This window comes from Syngnathus scovelli, chromosome 19, assembly GCF_024217435.2.
Source record: "Syngnathus scovelli strain Florida chromosome 19, RoL_Ssco_1.2, whole genome shotgun sequence".
In the NCBI taxonomy this organism is placed as follows: domain Eukaryota; kingdom Metazoa; phylum Chordata; class Actinopteri; order Syngnathiformes; family Syngnathidae; genus Syngnathus; species Syngnathus scovelli.
In genome coordinates this window covers 4,334,795-4,351,316 of record NC_090865.1, presented here as the reverse complement: position 1 = coordinate 4,351,316, position 16,522 = coordinate 4,334,795, and the positions used below count along the sequence as shown (strand labels likewise).

The window sequence follows — 16,522 nt, the reverse complement described above, 5'->3', positions numbered from 1 at the left end:
TACTTTGTTTGGATTCTATTTATTTTATTCCACATTATTTCACGTTTTTTCTGTTTATTGAGGTTCACGCTTGCGTCAATCACCAACTCGATCCACCTACTCGTGGCTTGTCCAGGTGTGCCTTATTGTCCCATCAGTTGGTTTCTATATAGTTCCCTCCTTTCCCTCACTTCCAGTTTGATTCTGTCGCTGCCATTTGATGACATGCATCTCTGTGGTGAGTATTTTTAGTTTCCTTTTGTTGCAATGATTTTCAATTCTGCTTTTTATTTTTTGCAACATTGTCTGTCATGTTTCGCAAGTTTAGTCGGTTTAGTCATAGCAAAGAAACAGAAACTTAGTGGGAGTTAATTCTGTCATTTTCACCCCCCCATAAAATCTAAAAACCAAATCACCGCTCATATGCTCCATGTGATCAACAGAGGGCTGATTACCATTTCCGAAATCTTCCGTCAAATTCAGGAATGATTGGAATTCAATGCACGGCCACGCAATCATCCTTTGCATCCCCTTCTCCTCCTCTTCATCAGCTCAGAACTTTTCTCTTCTTACAACTCGTGGAAGCGCATACACAAGAGGCCATTGAGTCTACCGCCGCCTCATTTAAAATACAAACACACAGACGCTATCTCTTGCCCCTTTTCTATATCACCGCCCAATCAGCGCAAAATTCCCCTGGCACGGCTAGATAATGAGTCATCATTCACTAACACAAACACACACACGCGCTCACACTAGCTCCTGACCCGTAATGTCATTATAAAACCCACAGCTTTAAATTATACCCAATCAATAGTTCTTGTTTATCCCTTCCCTGCGCCTGTGCCTGCAGTTATCCGTACTTGCGAATGTTCCCGGCCTTTCCAAAGTAGCCACATCAATGACGGTATTAGAATCTGATAAACTAATTGACCGCCCGACTGTCTCAATGGAAAACCAATTGAGATGCAGCCCGGCGTCTCCCTCTTCAACAATGAAGAGAATGTTAATGTTTTTTTTTTTTTAAGGGGCGGGGGGGGCTGTAAGGTAAACACCTCGAGCAATCTGGATGCTTCTTAGCATTATCACAGAGTTGCTACACAATACAGACAGTGATAAACATTCCTGGAATCACAAGGACTCTTTATTTGGCAGGGTAGTGTCGCTTGAGGCCCGAAGGAAGGGAAAATATATCAGAATTAACACGAGGGAAGGAGTAAACGCCGTATTTCTCTTTTGTTCATAAAAACGTGGAGTTGAAATATTGAATCCATATTGGTTAACATCACGGTTTAATTCCACATGGGTATAAAACACATGTTTACGTGGAACATATGTAGCAGCTAAGCTAATTACGTTACCGCTCCAGGATGAAAAATTTACGTGACATTTCATCGGGATTACCAGCTCGGTTTAATTAGAGGTAGAAGATAAATAACAACTACAAAAAGTGAGAAACTGGTGTGTTGAAAAGAGCAGCAACTCAAATGTAAGAGTGGGAAGAGAGTCGAGGCAAAGTGCACGTGGGAGTGTTGCTTGGAATGGAGCCAGCGAGATTGTGACGAGAGCGAGCATGAATGTTTCACGAGACGGGCTTCGAGTCAGCTTGCACGTTTACCGAAAACTACGCAATGGCGTCCACAATTGTGTGTCTGCAGGTGGATGCTCATCTCAATTGCTTAAGGCTTAATTGATCTGCAACCAGAGGCACCGCTAACCTGATTTGCCATCCACTCTTTTAATTATAGTCTCATTTATTTATTTATTTGACAAAAAAATTTAACTGCAGCAGAACTGGAACAACCCGGTTGCTCAATTTGGATGAGCTTTATTACCGTATTTTCCGGACTATAAGGCACACCTAAAAACCGAAAATTTTCTCAAAAGCCGACAGTGCGCCTTATAGTCTGGTGCGCCTTATATATGGACCAAATTCCAACCTTTTTTCCAAATTTAAACTGGCCCGAAGCATTGTGTCATGAAATCAATCCGCTGAAGCCTATGAATCATGAATCAAAAAGATTCTGTACTTATTTTTATCTTATGTGGCCTTTTTATCATGCAGCTTGAAAATATTTCCATAATATTCAGAATTTTGATCTGCTCCCATTTGATCATTATGTTTCATCTGAAAAACATTCCAATCTAGGTGTTGGAATAGACATGACCTGTCTGTCATATTATCAGAAATTCATCTTATAAGACACCCAGACTTAACATCTCTAGCCTGGTTTAAATTTCCAAATCTTTGACTAGCCTATTTTGTGCAGGAAAGGAAATGTCCCACCCGAGAGACGGCAACTTCACCAAGATCCAAATTCTCAGTCTAATCCAGTGTCTACATCTGTTCCCCCACCCTCATCACTCGACTACTGCTGAGCGAGTAAACAGGTGCGTTTCGTGTCTGGGTCACTTTCCGGGCCACTTTTTCCCTTGCATCCTCCCGTCTACTGGTAATATCCATCCAACACTCCCTTTTGGCCCCCAGCCCCATCTTTGCTCTACCCCCCGATTACGGGCTGGTAATAAGAGGTCTAGACATGCTTGATTAGGATTAAGGCAGGCACGGCGAGGTCACGCAGCGCGAAGCGGCTTTAACTCGGGCACACACTGCTGCGAAGATGGGACGCGCCCCAAGAAGGACCCGGCCAGAGGTTTTTGAGGAACGGTCAAGGGGTCATGAAGAGAGCGTTAGAGGGGTGTGAATGCAAACAGCTTTCATCGGAGCACACAGTCACAGTCAGCCTGGTTAACGCGAACACTTGAAGTGAAAATTACAACGGTGACGAAATGGCTCGGGGTGCTTCCGTGCAACGTTGTCCAACTAGGCGTGGCCAAAAAGATAAAAGTAAGAGGATCACATCAGATTTTTGGTCAGAAAATATGATTGCTATAGTCCGGGGATGCGTCATTGGTGAGTGGCGTCTTGATCGATAAAAAATGGAGCAAACTATGAAAGGAAAAATTGAAAAAATGAATAAAAGTTAGGGAACAAAAATCTGTGATTATCCAAACTGAATATGGATCATTTTTAGTTGCAATATCACCAATCACATATGGCAGATATGTCTTAATTGTGCTTACACTGGGTCTAATAAAAAAAAAATGTGAGTGCACGACATAATTTTTGGTAGACTTGCAGTCCTTCAATAATATTAAACCATATTTAAAGGAACGCGAATAAAATTTTGCACACAAACACCGTATTTTCCGGGCTATAAGGCGCACCTAAAACCCTAAAATTGTCTCAAAAGCTGACAGTGCGCCTTATAGTCCAGTGCGCCTTATATATGGACCAAATTCCTACATTTAAACTGTTCCGAAGCATTGTGTCATGAAATCAATCATAAGTGGCCTGCTGAAGACTATGAATCATGAATCAAAAAGACTATGGATCATTATTTTGTGATTATAAAGTAATTTGTTGCGTCTGAAGTTGAAATAAAAAAGATAAAATGGAGAATGATTTGATTTGGATTAAAAATCTGACATGATGCATTCATGGTGCGCCTTATAGTCTGGTGCGCCTAATAATGTAACCCCACATGTATACGAAACATCCCCTATAATGAGTGTTGTTAGCAAGTACTGGAGGCTGCGTAGCATTTGCGACAAACGTGTAAACTTGTTCGCTAACCTCGCTGACAGACGGCGATTGAAAATGTTTCCATTCGCACCCGGGCTCCCGGTAGTATCTCACATACAGACACACATCTGCACTCTGGGGCCACGAACGGAAGATAACAGGGACATGCTAATGTGTGCTAATGATGTCATTATCTCCCGATGAGTGTAAATGGAGCGAGAGATGCAGCAGGGTGGAAGGTGTAAAGTTCTCCCCATCACGTTTGGGCGTGCATGTGTTGAGAAGTTACGCAATCACGACCGAGACTGTATGCATATGGAAAAAAAAAGTCACACAACGTTTTTTCCATTCTGTTTGATTGGTTGAAATCCAAATTGTTCAACCATTAGAGTTCAGAGGGTTCATTGGATGCCACTCTGGTCTGTTTGAACTTTGACCTTGTCAAGTGAATAATGCAGAATGACGACATAGAGTGGAGTCCGGCACTCCACTCAGTGATGTACCATTTGTCATTTCATTGTCGGCACAGCTGCGGATGCGAAAGAGCTGTTTTTTTTTTTTTTTTTTTGGTAACCGTTTATCGCACGCAACCACATGTTTCACGAGCTTGCATCATCGACTCCTACATGTGTGGGCCCCTGGCACGCTTGCTCTTCTCCAAAAGCTGCTAAAACATTTGCTTTGTGGTGAGGTAGCAAGGTGCGAGTAAATAATCCCAAACGATAAAATGAAATTTGTCTCCAAGCTTCGCGTTTGTACCATAACCACTCAATCACAGTACAATGGTTGCCACATGTTTGCTCACTTGGGAAGGCGCCAAAAATAAACCCAAATCATCTGAGAATTCTTTTTAAATGCAAGATGAGGCAGCAGAATACGAATCGTCATTTTTCTTTTTTTTTTTTACTGCAGCCGAGCTGTCACTCCACCCTGATGACTCTCTTTCTCTTCGTGTCCTCTCCCACCCTCCACTTTTATTCTGCCTGATGAGTTTCCAGGCTGTCAGACGCTGTATCTCCACTCTCTATTTGCACCCCCCCTCTTCCTCTTTCCCACCCCCCATTGGTTGCTACTCTCCCTTTATCATTTATAGAGCGTTTCTTCACCCGGGTTAGTTTTGGGAGGGGGGGGGGGGCTATTGCGTTTTCAAGCAAACTGAAATATTCATGCATAAGAGCCTGTGTGTCTCTGTGAGAGAGCGACTTGTACCCCCGCCCCCCCACCCCCCCTCGAGTTGTGTGCCTCTTCATGATTGCGTAGTATGAAGTAGAGCCGCGGGTAGCCAGCTCGGCATCTTTTGTGTACTTCTCTGTTTGTACTCTTCCTTTTTTTTTTTTCCTCCCTTCCTCTATCTTTGCCAGGTGATGCGTGAAGCTGCGGTCGTTTTGATTCGCCTCCCAAAATAACGACTTGGCGCATCTATTAGCAATGAAGTATTCTGCAGGCAGGCACTCACAAGACCAACCCAAGGGGGGGGGGGGGAGGTTGGAATTTTGAAGAAGTGTGTAGCTATATCCATAGAGCTCATGTTTACATTTTAATTAAGCCAAATAGCTGAATTAAAAAAAATGACTGTTTGGATTTCTCTCTATTATTTTCCGACCTCTCTTGCACCTCGACCCCCACCCTCACTCTGCATCATCTCGGAGGCAGCAGCCGCTACATGTACAGCCAGTTGCTATGTGGGCACCATGACAACCGTCATGAATTCGGCATGGCGCTCACGTATGCAGGCGGATGTAGTGTGTGTGTGAGCGTGTGTGTGGATGCAGCATTTCAAATGGCGCTCACGTATCCCGAGGATGAAACCTCTCCTGGGCTTTGGTGTACATTCAGTCGGGTCTTCCTCTTTTGATTTATTCAGCGTTTATGCATGTGACTTTTTGTGTGGAAGATTCCTGGGGAAAAGAAAAAAAGGCAATCAATGCAGATTTTTATACACACCCCATTCAAAAGGATTTTTTGATGAAACATTTGAAAATGATAAATCCACCCCGCCCTGCATGGACATTAAGTAAGCAAACAAAAAAAGACAGAGCAATCCAATTATGTGATGCTATCTAACTCAAAAAGCAATCTCAGTATCCCAAAAATTCCTGTGGGTGTAACAGGAGGATTTTAATTTACTGCCTTCGAGTGCTTAAGGCTTCTTCATTCTTCACGGAAAATGTTGCTCCCTTCAGGATCCTAAAAAAAAAAAAAAAAGTTTCATTCTCCCTGTGTGTTGGTTGTTTTGTTCACCGTGCACACGGCTCACTTTGTCTTCACAATGTCGAGGATGCTTGCCCGGAGAAATATTTGTCATGTTGTTTATTATCACCATTTTTAGTTTTTTTTTTTTTCAAAAAGTTGATCCTACAGCAACTTTCGTAAAAAAATAAATAAGGTGTTAAATCTAACCTATGAATGGTTTGTAGAGAAACATATCAAACATGGAAACAAGACTTGATGGGGGGGAAAAATTGTTAAATAAGACATGAGACGTTTTTTTTTTTTTTTTTGCCAGAGGAGAAAGAATTCCACCTATGAAGCAGACCGACTTGATTAAATTACCTTAAAGAAGAGCACAAGGGTTCGATTTGGCGAGGTTTAAGAATTTTAACATGATTTGTCAGACATGTTGCTCATACTCCCCTGACATATGCACTTTTGTTATATAGATTTTTCACATTCCAGTTGATGCACACAAAAAGGTCATTTTGTTTCTGGAAAAATGTGAGGATCAGTGCACACAGAAAGAATTGAGCACCTGTAACTTTGCCAAAGGCGGGATAAACAAGCTTAAGATTTCCAGGAGTTTTCTTGAATGTTGTTATTTAGGCTAATTTATCTGGGCCATGCCCTAAAAAAACAACTTTCATTCTTAAATCTTAATGCTGAAACACATTTTTTTGCTTAATTTGTTTCCTTTTGGTTCCGATCCATCTAAAAAAAAAAAACATTCGACTGTATTGAGGGAATAATATGAGTTATTTATCAACATGTGGAAGTAATAATAATCCATCAATGGCGTTGACAGATGACCTCATTAGATCAGAGCTGCAAATTCAAATGTACAGTAGCTCACATTGTCCGCCAATCCAAACCACTTCGGGAAAAAACATTTCCAGGAACTTTAACGCCAGTCTTCATGTTTAGATCTTAAGTCAGGTCATGTGACCAGTCCAACCTTAAGTTTCTTCTTAGGTGTTTGACAATGCCGAATAAACTGAAACACTCCAAGATATTTTAAGATGATAATGAGTTACGCTCCAACTTGTGACCAAACGTCTAAATCAAAGCAAAGATGGGAATGTGGATGAAAAGCAAGCAAAGATCCCTTTAGAAAAAACTAGCCAGAGGTCTTTTGTACCATCTGTGGAAGGAAATACGCCTTAGGAGTATCTATTCTTATTTTATTTATTTTTTGGGTTTTTCGCTCTTTAAGGACAATCTAAATTTATTTGTAAGGGGAAAAACCCTTGGTGTGAATCTGTCAGCTGATTAATCCAATTTAAAAACATCTTGGGGTGCTTTAGGCGGGGTAGGCTACTTTGTGAAGACACTTTTGATTGATCTTAATTTCCAGAAAGATTTTTTTACAAGCATGTACTGTGTTCTAAGGAAGGTGATCGCCTTAAGGCCGACTATTATGTTTATGGTGTCACAAGACATCGGGGGAGGATCGTTTCGATTGATGCGTGTACATTGGATGCAACTCGATGTTGTCAACGTGACAAGTTGCTCATTTGGACTTATACAAAAGAAGCCTTAGAACTTCACTTAACAACCGGCGGAGACGTTACAAATTATTTTCGTATGAAAACATTTGGTCACAGTGTGTCTTAAGAGTGGCTGATGCAATGTATGCTCAATTAAATTCGTGTTTTTATGCAGCTTTGACTCAAATCATGAAAGGGGTAGCGTTCGAACGGCGAGGTAAAAGTGGATGCTGAGGGCTCTTGTCGGACTTCAATGCCACGGCAACAAGCGCAAATTGGGTCACTGGGAAAAAGCCAGTCTGTTGTCTCCATGGCAACTGCCGTGTGTTGACATAGCTCCTCGTCCGGGCAAATACTCCATCGTGCATTTTGGCTCATATGAAAACCTCTATTGACTTTTTGAGCTTTGTGTTTTGTGGAGCTGAACGGTTGAAGGGACTCCACTTTCAGACGTCAATATTACTCAATCAGCTATTCGATGGGTTTTATTAATGCAGGGGCAGATCCTAACCTTTCATGCAAATGTTCTTTTTTGGACTGATTCGATTCTTTCGCCATTCTGTCATGAACACCATACGTTCCTGATTAAAAAAAAAAAAAAAAAAAAAGGGAGATTTTCCCTTCATTAATGCCAGGATGGTGTGCGACATGGACATCTCATTGCTGTGCGTGTGATGGGGGTCACACAAGAGGGCGGAATCTTGCTGCACTTGATTGGAACAGGCGGGTTAATTTCAGAGCTTCCCACTGAGATTAGCGAGGAGAGATCTGGACGGGAGAAGAAGGGGCTAAAGGTTGAGCGGAGAATGTCTGACTTGCCATATGTGAGAGGAGTGGAAACGCTGAGTAATGAACAGAAACAAAAACAGATAGGTGTGGCCAGATCAATTTTAAGGAAAAAATTATATAATGCATTAAAAGCACACGAGTGGTGTAAATAGACATCTCTGTTTGTATCCATTCCCATCTTTGTGGTGGGCTGCTAGGTGTCAGTAAACACAAGCTCCCTCCCACCCTTTAGCCCACAGCACTTCTCACCTTGAATCAATGTCCAAAGAAAATGATGGTATCCATGGCAACAGTATCCCCCCCGAGAGTGCAAGAGGCAATTTGGCAAGTTGGATTCGACACATGGTAGCAAAATGATAATTGTCAACGACACCGCGAGCCAAAAATAATACAGTAGACGGGTAAACTAAATTACCCCCCCGCCCCCCTTGCCACTTAGCTCCGCCCCTGTCAGCGGTAAAATACATTACTACTACTCCCCAAACTAATTTTAATGATACTAACCGAAAAGTGTGTTTATCTCTATTGCTTCATTTTAATGGCCAAGCTGAAATATACAAATGTCGATACAGGAACCCAACTTCCTGGCGTGAACACACTTTTCGTGCCTATATACTTTTCCAAACTGTTTCGCTGGCTCAGCACTTTTCAGACTCTTTCTCATATTCGCATTACAGTTTTTTGACAGGCCGCTAAATCACATCGATGCAAAACTCACGCCAGGTACTAGTAAATTGCAGTAAAGGTCATAAATACCCAATATGAGCACCAGTCTGGTTAAAAAAAAAAAAGATTTTAATTCACCATGCCCCTCCCCTTCCCCAACTAATCGTTTAGTGCAGTCACATGGTATGTGTGTGTAGTGAATTCAAATCCGAGTTTTGCCGTTTTGAATCAAGAGGCTTGTTGATTAGAAGTTGCTAGCTGCACGAAGTTCAACGAGGGTTTAGCAGTGCAAGTCCCTGCAAATGTAATTATGTTTGCACATGTCTGTATGTATTTGGAAATGATAAGGCGCTTTCTCGCCACATTCTTTTTCTTACCCTACACAAATTCTCTGTGTCAAGGCAAAACTGTTGACAGCTGTTTTGATGCACAGCGCTGCTCCCGGGTCTTGTCGAAAGATCTAATAGAGCACATTGCTTCTGGCAAAGTCATGCAAAACAGGAATGCTGCACTTATTTTTTTTGTCCGAGAAACTCGACATTTTGAAATGTATATTGGCATGGCGATAAGCTATAGCATTAAAAACACCAAAGATCCCAACAAGTGCTCTCGGCGACGAGGCTTCTTGCTTGCCTGCCTTTTATGCCCTCCTCCACACTGTGAAAAATTCATGCAAGTTCCCAGCAAAGAGCTTGAAATGATTAAACATTCAGATTCTAAGTCTGAAAATGGAAGCTGAAATCGTGCCCGCCTCCCTCGCTGCACGTGCGGTCGGTCGACAAGTACGGCTCGAATGTTTTTGTACAGGCATCAAACATTCCGACGGAATTGTATTTATTTTTAATGGAAACCAGTGATTACAACATTTCAACACATCTTTTTGTAATGAAAGGAGAGAGCAAAACTATGGTTGCAAAAGTGTGCACACCCTCTTCCGTAATCAGTATAATGGCCATCGGGAAATCCGGACATTTTCTCGAACGGCTGGTCCATTTCACCAAAGTTAGCACACAAATGCTGATTAAGCTCCAATAAACTTCAGATGTTCTCATAGGCTTCCTCAATCGTGTCATAATTTTACCAAAACAACTCGTCAGTTACGTCTGGTCACAAGTATGAGTACAAATAAAAGTCGGCACCTTTTTTCATGCCAGTAATTGAGTAATAAAATGTCAATATTTATTTAACTCTACAACTCTACTCTGGAGTTTCCCCACTTCTCGCTCAACTCATTTCAAAAGTGGAGGGGGTCAAACGAGTAACCCGGCCCAAAAAATCCCCTCCCAGCGTTTGTTTATAGACAACAAAAGTGCCCCAGGATCCAAAAGAGCAAAAGCAACAATGACTTTACTTGTGTGTTTTTTGTCTTCCTGACCCGGAATTACAGTGTTAGTCCAACCGAACCGCTCTCAAAAGCCACTTTCATTACCACGGACAAGGCCTCTGTAATTTTATTGGAGCCGCTTCTACACACAACAAAAGCGGCAAATCTCTCTTAAAGGGAAGGCACAAACAACTCTTGTGCGAGTCACACACTGCCCTGCTGTTTTACGACTCTCTGTTCGGGAATTTACGAAATGTAAAAAAAAAAAGTTGTTGATAGAAAGTCCACAAATCCAATAACAACAGACGGTTGTCATTAAGTCACATTCTTTATTTCACAATAGCAAGAAAGTGAAAATGTTTGTTTCATGTTTAGTCATTCTGGAAAAGCTTAAAAAATAAATGTAACCAAATTTTGCGGCTGCTTATTATTTCCAACAACTCGGTCGTGCTTGAGTGACAAGGAAAAATATTTAGCATACGTCGGATGTGTGAGGATTTGCATGGAATTGGGTAATCTATTAGCGGGTCGGTGGTGTTGATCGGCGCCGCGTTCAAATCCTGACGTCACACGCTAGCAGCCGCAATCGTCTCAGATTACTGGGAATTAAGACGAGCCTTGAGGATTTTAATCTCTTACAGGTGTTAGACTGTGGATCAGTGGATAAACATTAGCTTTGATATTTGGCAGCGCAACTTGGACTAGCTTGGCTTGTTTGTGTTTATTCAAAAAGTCGACAAAAGTATTGGGACACGTTGAATTTGTTCTCAATTTACTCCTTGCAGCAATTTTCCATTTATCCATTCTCAAATACCGTATTTTCTGGACTATAAGGCGCACCGGACTATAAGGCGCACCTTCAATGTGTGGCCCATTAGAAAACTTTGTCCTTATATAAGGCGCACCATTAATGCATCATGTCAGATTTTTAATCCAAATCAAATCATTCTCCATTTTATCTTTTTTATTTCAACTTCAGACACAACAAATGACTTTATAATCACAAAATAATGATCCATAGTCTTTTTGATTCATGATTCATAGTCTTCAGCGGGCCACTTATGATTGATTTCATGACACAATGACTCGGGCCAGTTGAAATTTAGGAATTTGGTCCATATATAAGGCGCACCGGACTATAAGGCGCACTCTCGGCTTTTGAGAACATTTTAGGTTTTTAGGTGCGCCTTATAGTCCGGAAAATACGGTAGATAAAACTCAAACAGCAGACATATAACGTATTAGGATAAAAAACAACAACACATCAGCCAGAAGAATAACCGCCCACATCTTTAAACATGATCAACATTACAGCAAAAAACGAGATCTAATATGGCTGTAAAGTAAGAAGCCATCAAAGCTTATGAAGTGAAAACCCATAATGCCGTAACATGCTCATAAATCAAACGTCCAACAATTGTGCGCCTACAATGTCATGCCCCCCCCCTCGAGGTTGCGGCTTATAGAGTAGCGAGCCGCAGCTGAAGGCGTCGTTGAATCGAGCACTGTGGCACGGAGAAAGGCCGCCATTGTTTAACGTTGGCCGTAACAATAGGAGCTCTGTCGGAGCGGATCATCTGTTTTCTTGGCTAGTTGGCCCGCTAATAGGGCTACTTATGCTCTGTAAATGGGCTGGAGCCTGGGCAGAAACAAATAAACACACAAACAGATAAACATGTCGGGGCGGTGTGTGTGAGCGGCGGGAGTGGGTGTGTGTTTAATCAGTGGAGGGAGGTTTTTGGATTGATAGGATGTTGTCACACTCATCTGCAAAAAGAGAACATGGATTACGGCTTTCCTAACACTACTCTGCATTTTTTACCCCCCCCTAAACCCTAACATGAGCGCTTACATTTTTTCAGAGCTTCCATAAATCATGCGTCGATATCACCTTTGAAAATTGCCACGGCGACTTTTAGATTGAGTAACGTGGTTGTGATATCGCTCGGCGCTAATGCTGACGTGTAAAAGCAGCTGGAATTCTACGAGTGTAATTCACCGAGGCTTTAAAGTGCCTTGCGACAACTCACGATTGACAAGGAATGGTGCGAGGGTGAGATTAAATGGGCGAGACAAAGAGAGGGAGAATGAGCTCACGCCCAACATTTTCCAGGTCAGCCCAAACGCTCGGGGCTAAACTCACGGCCAGTCTGTTACTGTTTTTCTTCTCCCCCATCTCACCCCCACCCCTCCCGTTTCCCTCACTCTAACACTCTCGCCCAGGGGCAAAGTCGAGCTGCAATAGGATTCAGCCGTTGCCACGGAGACCGGAGAGACATCGCTACCATAGCAACACAGCATCGCTTGCTCAAGCGTAGATCTCCGTCTTCCTCTCATCACGTCCACTCGACCCTCTCAGCTGTAATTTTGTGATCTTTGCCTCTTTTATCAACATAGTCTCATCATTTGTTTCTTGTAATTTAATTTGTATTTTGCCGTTTTGGGTTTGGTGATGTAATTAGAGGGCTGCCGCTAGTCAAAAGTGCTGCAATTGAACTGCTTTCACGGGCCAGGCAGACACTCACTCCACATGTCTCTTTTCATGGCGTCAAAAAGAGCAAACGTTCGGATCGAATGGACCAACTTCAATTACGCTCTCAATGGATTGTGGAGTTAAATGCCGCTCAATGCACACTGAAAAGCTATTTAATAGCGTTTCGGTACTCTGCCAAGAAATATCTGGCAATCAGAATAAATTTTGCTAGAATCATTTCTATTACAGTCCATTTATTGCTAATTCTTGAAGAATGAAGATTTTAATCTCAGCAGATTTTTTTACGTGTCACATCACACTGGATTTTTTTTGTTGTATTTTTAATATGGTTACACAAAAATCCAAACAAAAATCTGAGGGAAAAAAACTATTATTTTTAACATTATTCCACATAAATCCGAACAAAAAAGTCTTATTTTTAAAATGATTCCACACAAATCCAAACAAAAATCTGAGGGAAAAGAAAATCTATTAATTTTGTGTTAAAAACTAAAATTGACCTGACTTTTCTCCTAATTAATACAATTCATAAATGTAATATTCTCTAACCTAAATAAATATATATCTTTTTTATGACAAATAAAATCGGATCCACAAAGTTTATAAAAAGAGTCAACAGAAATTCTAACTAGGTTTGACCTGAATTTGATCCACGTAATTGCATTTACCTGGAATTTAATTTAATTTAATCAAATTTAATTTGATTTAACCCCCCTGCTATTCATGCTTTTATTGTTTTTGTCAGCTTGTAATAACTGCCAAAGAGGCACAGTTTGATCCTGCTCCTGCAAAATGACTCACTGAAGAGGAAGGCTGTGTGAAATTTTCCCTCACTTGATGCTCCCTCCAAAAAGCGATATGGCGCGTTTTCATTCACTCAGAGTTTTTTCTTATAAGCACCTCAGGTGTGTCGACTTCCTGAGTTGTAGCAGGCGTCCATCACAAGTGGTCAGATGATGTATACGCTGATGCGTGTTGCCATGTCGACCACAGAGCATGACAGTGGACGGAAGCTTGCTCGGAGGGGATGCTGGCGAAAAAAAAAAGCTCACACCAACGGGAGATTGAGTTTATAGATTATTTATATGGCTGTCAAAGACTCTCAGCATCATACACGGCGGGTCGTGCACATGTATGCGCGACATTTTTAAAAAAACAACCCAGGCCGAATAACAAACCAAGAATTAATTTTCTTTCCCATCACGCCGTGCACGAGCGTACAAATAAATGACATCGCACAAGCTCCCCGACCCCCTGGCAAGGCATCTAAATAAAAATCCGCCAACCATACCGGATGTGCATCATTGGTTGTTATGGCCACCGGGGAATATTCTTAAGGGTTGCCAAGGTAACAACTTGGGGAACGCTTTGCCAGCTTGACTGGTCTGAGGATAGAAAAAGTGCCACTGATTTTTTTGTGAGCCTGTGTGACGAAATGCATATGCGCATGATTAGTCGAGGTGTTGTTGTGATTTATGATGCCTGATGGAAGTTAGCTGCAGTGGAAACATGTTTACATACCGTGGCCATATTGGCGTGTGTGTGCGTGGGAGGAAGAGATGTATGTGCTGGTATGCGTGATGGTCGTCCGAGTAGGAGAAAGATGCGAGACTATTGTGATTCCGATCAAAGCGTCTGCCATTCATGCCAACAGACAAGGGGGGATGAGGGAAAAAGAGGAACCAGTTGCCATGGTGACGCAATCAGAAATCTCCGTCCAAGCCGGTCTCGGCCTCTGTGGACGTTTTGGTCTCCCCGTGCAACATACCAACACACATACGATCGGGGTGTCGTATTTTTTGGTTTTTCTGTTTCACTCTCTCACGCTCTCCTCATTTCTCCTGCCCTATATTCATACTCTAATCTGGTCCAGTCTGTCTTCTTGTCTGACTCCAGTAATCTTGTCAGGACAGATGGCACACACACAGCAGCAGCAGCAGCATCTGCCATGAACTTTAGATTACATCTTTGAATGAAAAACATTCCAGAAAATAAATGAAGTGGAAACACAAATGTGAATAAGGGAATGTTGCTACAATCAAAAATATTTTGGATTAACAAAATCACAATGAGCCCTAATGGATAGATTTAACAGGGGTGTGTAGACTTTTTATATCCACAGAAAATAAATCCTGCTACTCAAATTATAGATTTTTTTTTTTGCCTTATAAGACAAAACAAAAACACCTGACGTTCATTTTTCAGACATATGCCATGTTTATTGGACTTAAACAAAATATGCTTCAAAGCAAATAAATCCCACGGCCAGCGTCAGGCTGGGCGTCATAAAACAACGGGACGTTAAGCCTTAATCACCGTGACTGGGGCTCAGATGTAAAAAAAAAAAAAATTCATAAAATGAATGATGGTCGCATTCCATTTTGCTGGTTGAGAGAGAGAAAGCACAGCTGTGGATTACGATGTCCGCCGTTGTTAAAGTTTACAAAGGGTGAGTCATCGTAAGTTGTGTCATCATTGGAGACAATACACTCGCGTACTTCATCGCCTTTCTGTGACACTTCCAGTCTCGTTCCATCGCTGATACAAAGCTGCTACTGTGCTGCTCTAAATGCACTTTTTAAGAAAATTATCGACTCGGGAACCGCAGCTTGAGAACCGCCGATGCCTTTTTGACCGTTCTGACCTCTGCGGACTGGCAAATGGGGTCCATCTGTTGCGCCATAATGGCAACTAGCAGTGCAATTATCGCCCAAAGCAGACCGCTGGTTCGATACCCATTGACGGGTGATGGATAGATGGATAAATGGTGGAAGGATAGACGGGGGGGGAGCAGGTATGCGGGCAGCGGTAACACGGAGCAAGACGAAGGGGCGAGTTCATATTGGGGAGGAGGGGGGGTGTCGGCGGCGGGGGGGGCAGGAGACGAGGCTACATGACGTTTGTTTCCATGGTGATGGTCTCTCTGTCTCCAGCACGTAGAGAGACGGTATTTAAAAATGCGCCTGTGCATTTGTGTTTGTCTAATGGCATTTTTGTCAATAAATAATCATTTCCAGTTTATTTTTTGACATAACTGTAAATAAAGGCGGCTGTGATTGATCCGGGGTTTAGTGGTTTTTATTTTTTTTGCAGCCGGGGGGTGGGGGGTCTGGGTGGGGTTGTCAGCATGCAGACGTCAATGAGTGCATTTCAAGTCTTGATCCTGTCACGACGTTCACAGCAGACACAAATATGAATTTCACTTTTCATTTGGTCTGACCGATTTGTTTTGCGCTTGAGGACCGTGATACCGCCATTAAGATCTCCCTCACTGATGACCGTTATTAAAAATAGTTTTGTGTGGGCTCATCTCTCTCCAAATGGCCTTGCAAACACAGCAATTTGATTGAAGGGTGGGGGGGGGGGATAAAATGTAAGAAGCTGCAGCTTGTTGGAGGCCCATTGATGGACTTGTGTGTGAGTGTATGATTGACACTACAATGTATGCTCCTGCTTACGTAATGGCGTGTGCACGCCGTTCACACCAGGTTGTCTTTGTGGAGAAAGAGGCTGATATCTGTGTGGGGCGTGACCGGCATGGCGAGAAGATACTGACTGTCGCGCCAGACCCACTGAGCTGGAAGAGGAGGATGAGGAGGGAGGGGGGGGCATGGCTGGGGAGTAGGGATGGATTTAGAAGACTACACTGCTCTCTGGTGTTAGAATTGATAGTTGTTACGTCTGTGTCACAGGACGCTCGCTCAGTAACTTTCCTCAGCCGCACCCATTTCATCACTGTCACCTGCTCTCTCTTGTTACCTCATGTATTTGTTCATCCCCCCCCCCCCCCAACCTTCCCTTCCCTTCAATAAATCCTGGTCCAAGCTGAATTTGGTCAACCTGCTCCACTCATTCCATGACAATAGTAGGTATTACCCCTTACACTTATTTAAATAGGCTGTTTATTCTTTGATTTTGGCTCTTGAAAATTGGTAACAAAATTGATACTTTTTAATTTTTGTTCAATATATTATGTAAAAATT

At 42.3% G+C, this 16,522-nt stretch overlaps 1 long non-coding RNA gene across 2 annotated transcripts; it reads left to right on the top strand.

Moving 5' to 3' along the window:
* Positions 1 to 188: 188 nt before the first annotated feature.
* LOC125987096 (uncharacterized) lies at positions 189 to 12,765 on the top strand. 2 transcript variants are annotated; one of them, XR_007487886.1, is made up of 3 exons: positions 189 to 217; positions 2,250 to 2,370; positions 12,269 to 12,765. It is a non-coding gene; the product is annotated as an uncharacterized lncRNA (long non-coding RNA). The 2 variants fall into 2 exon arrangements; XR_007487885.2 differs by lacking the exon at positions 12,269 to 12,765 and adding an exon at positions 4,927 to 5,045.
* The last annotated feature ends 3,757 nt before the right edge of the window (positions 12,766 to 16,522 follow it).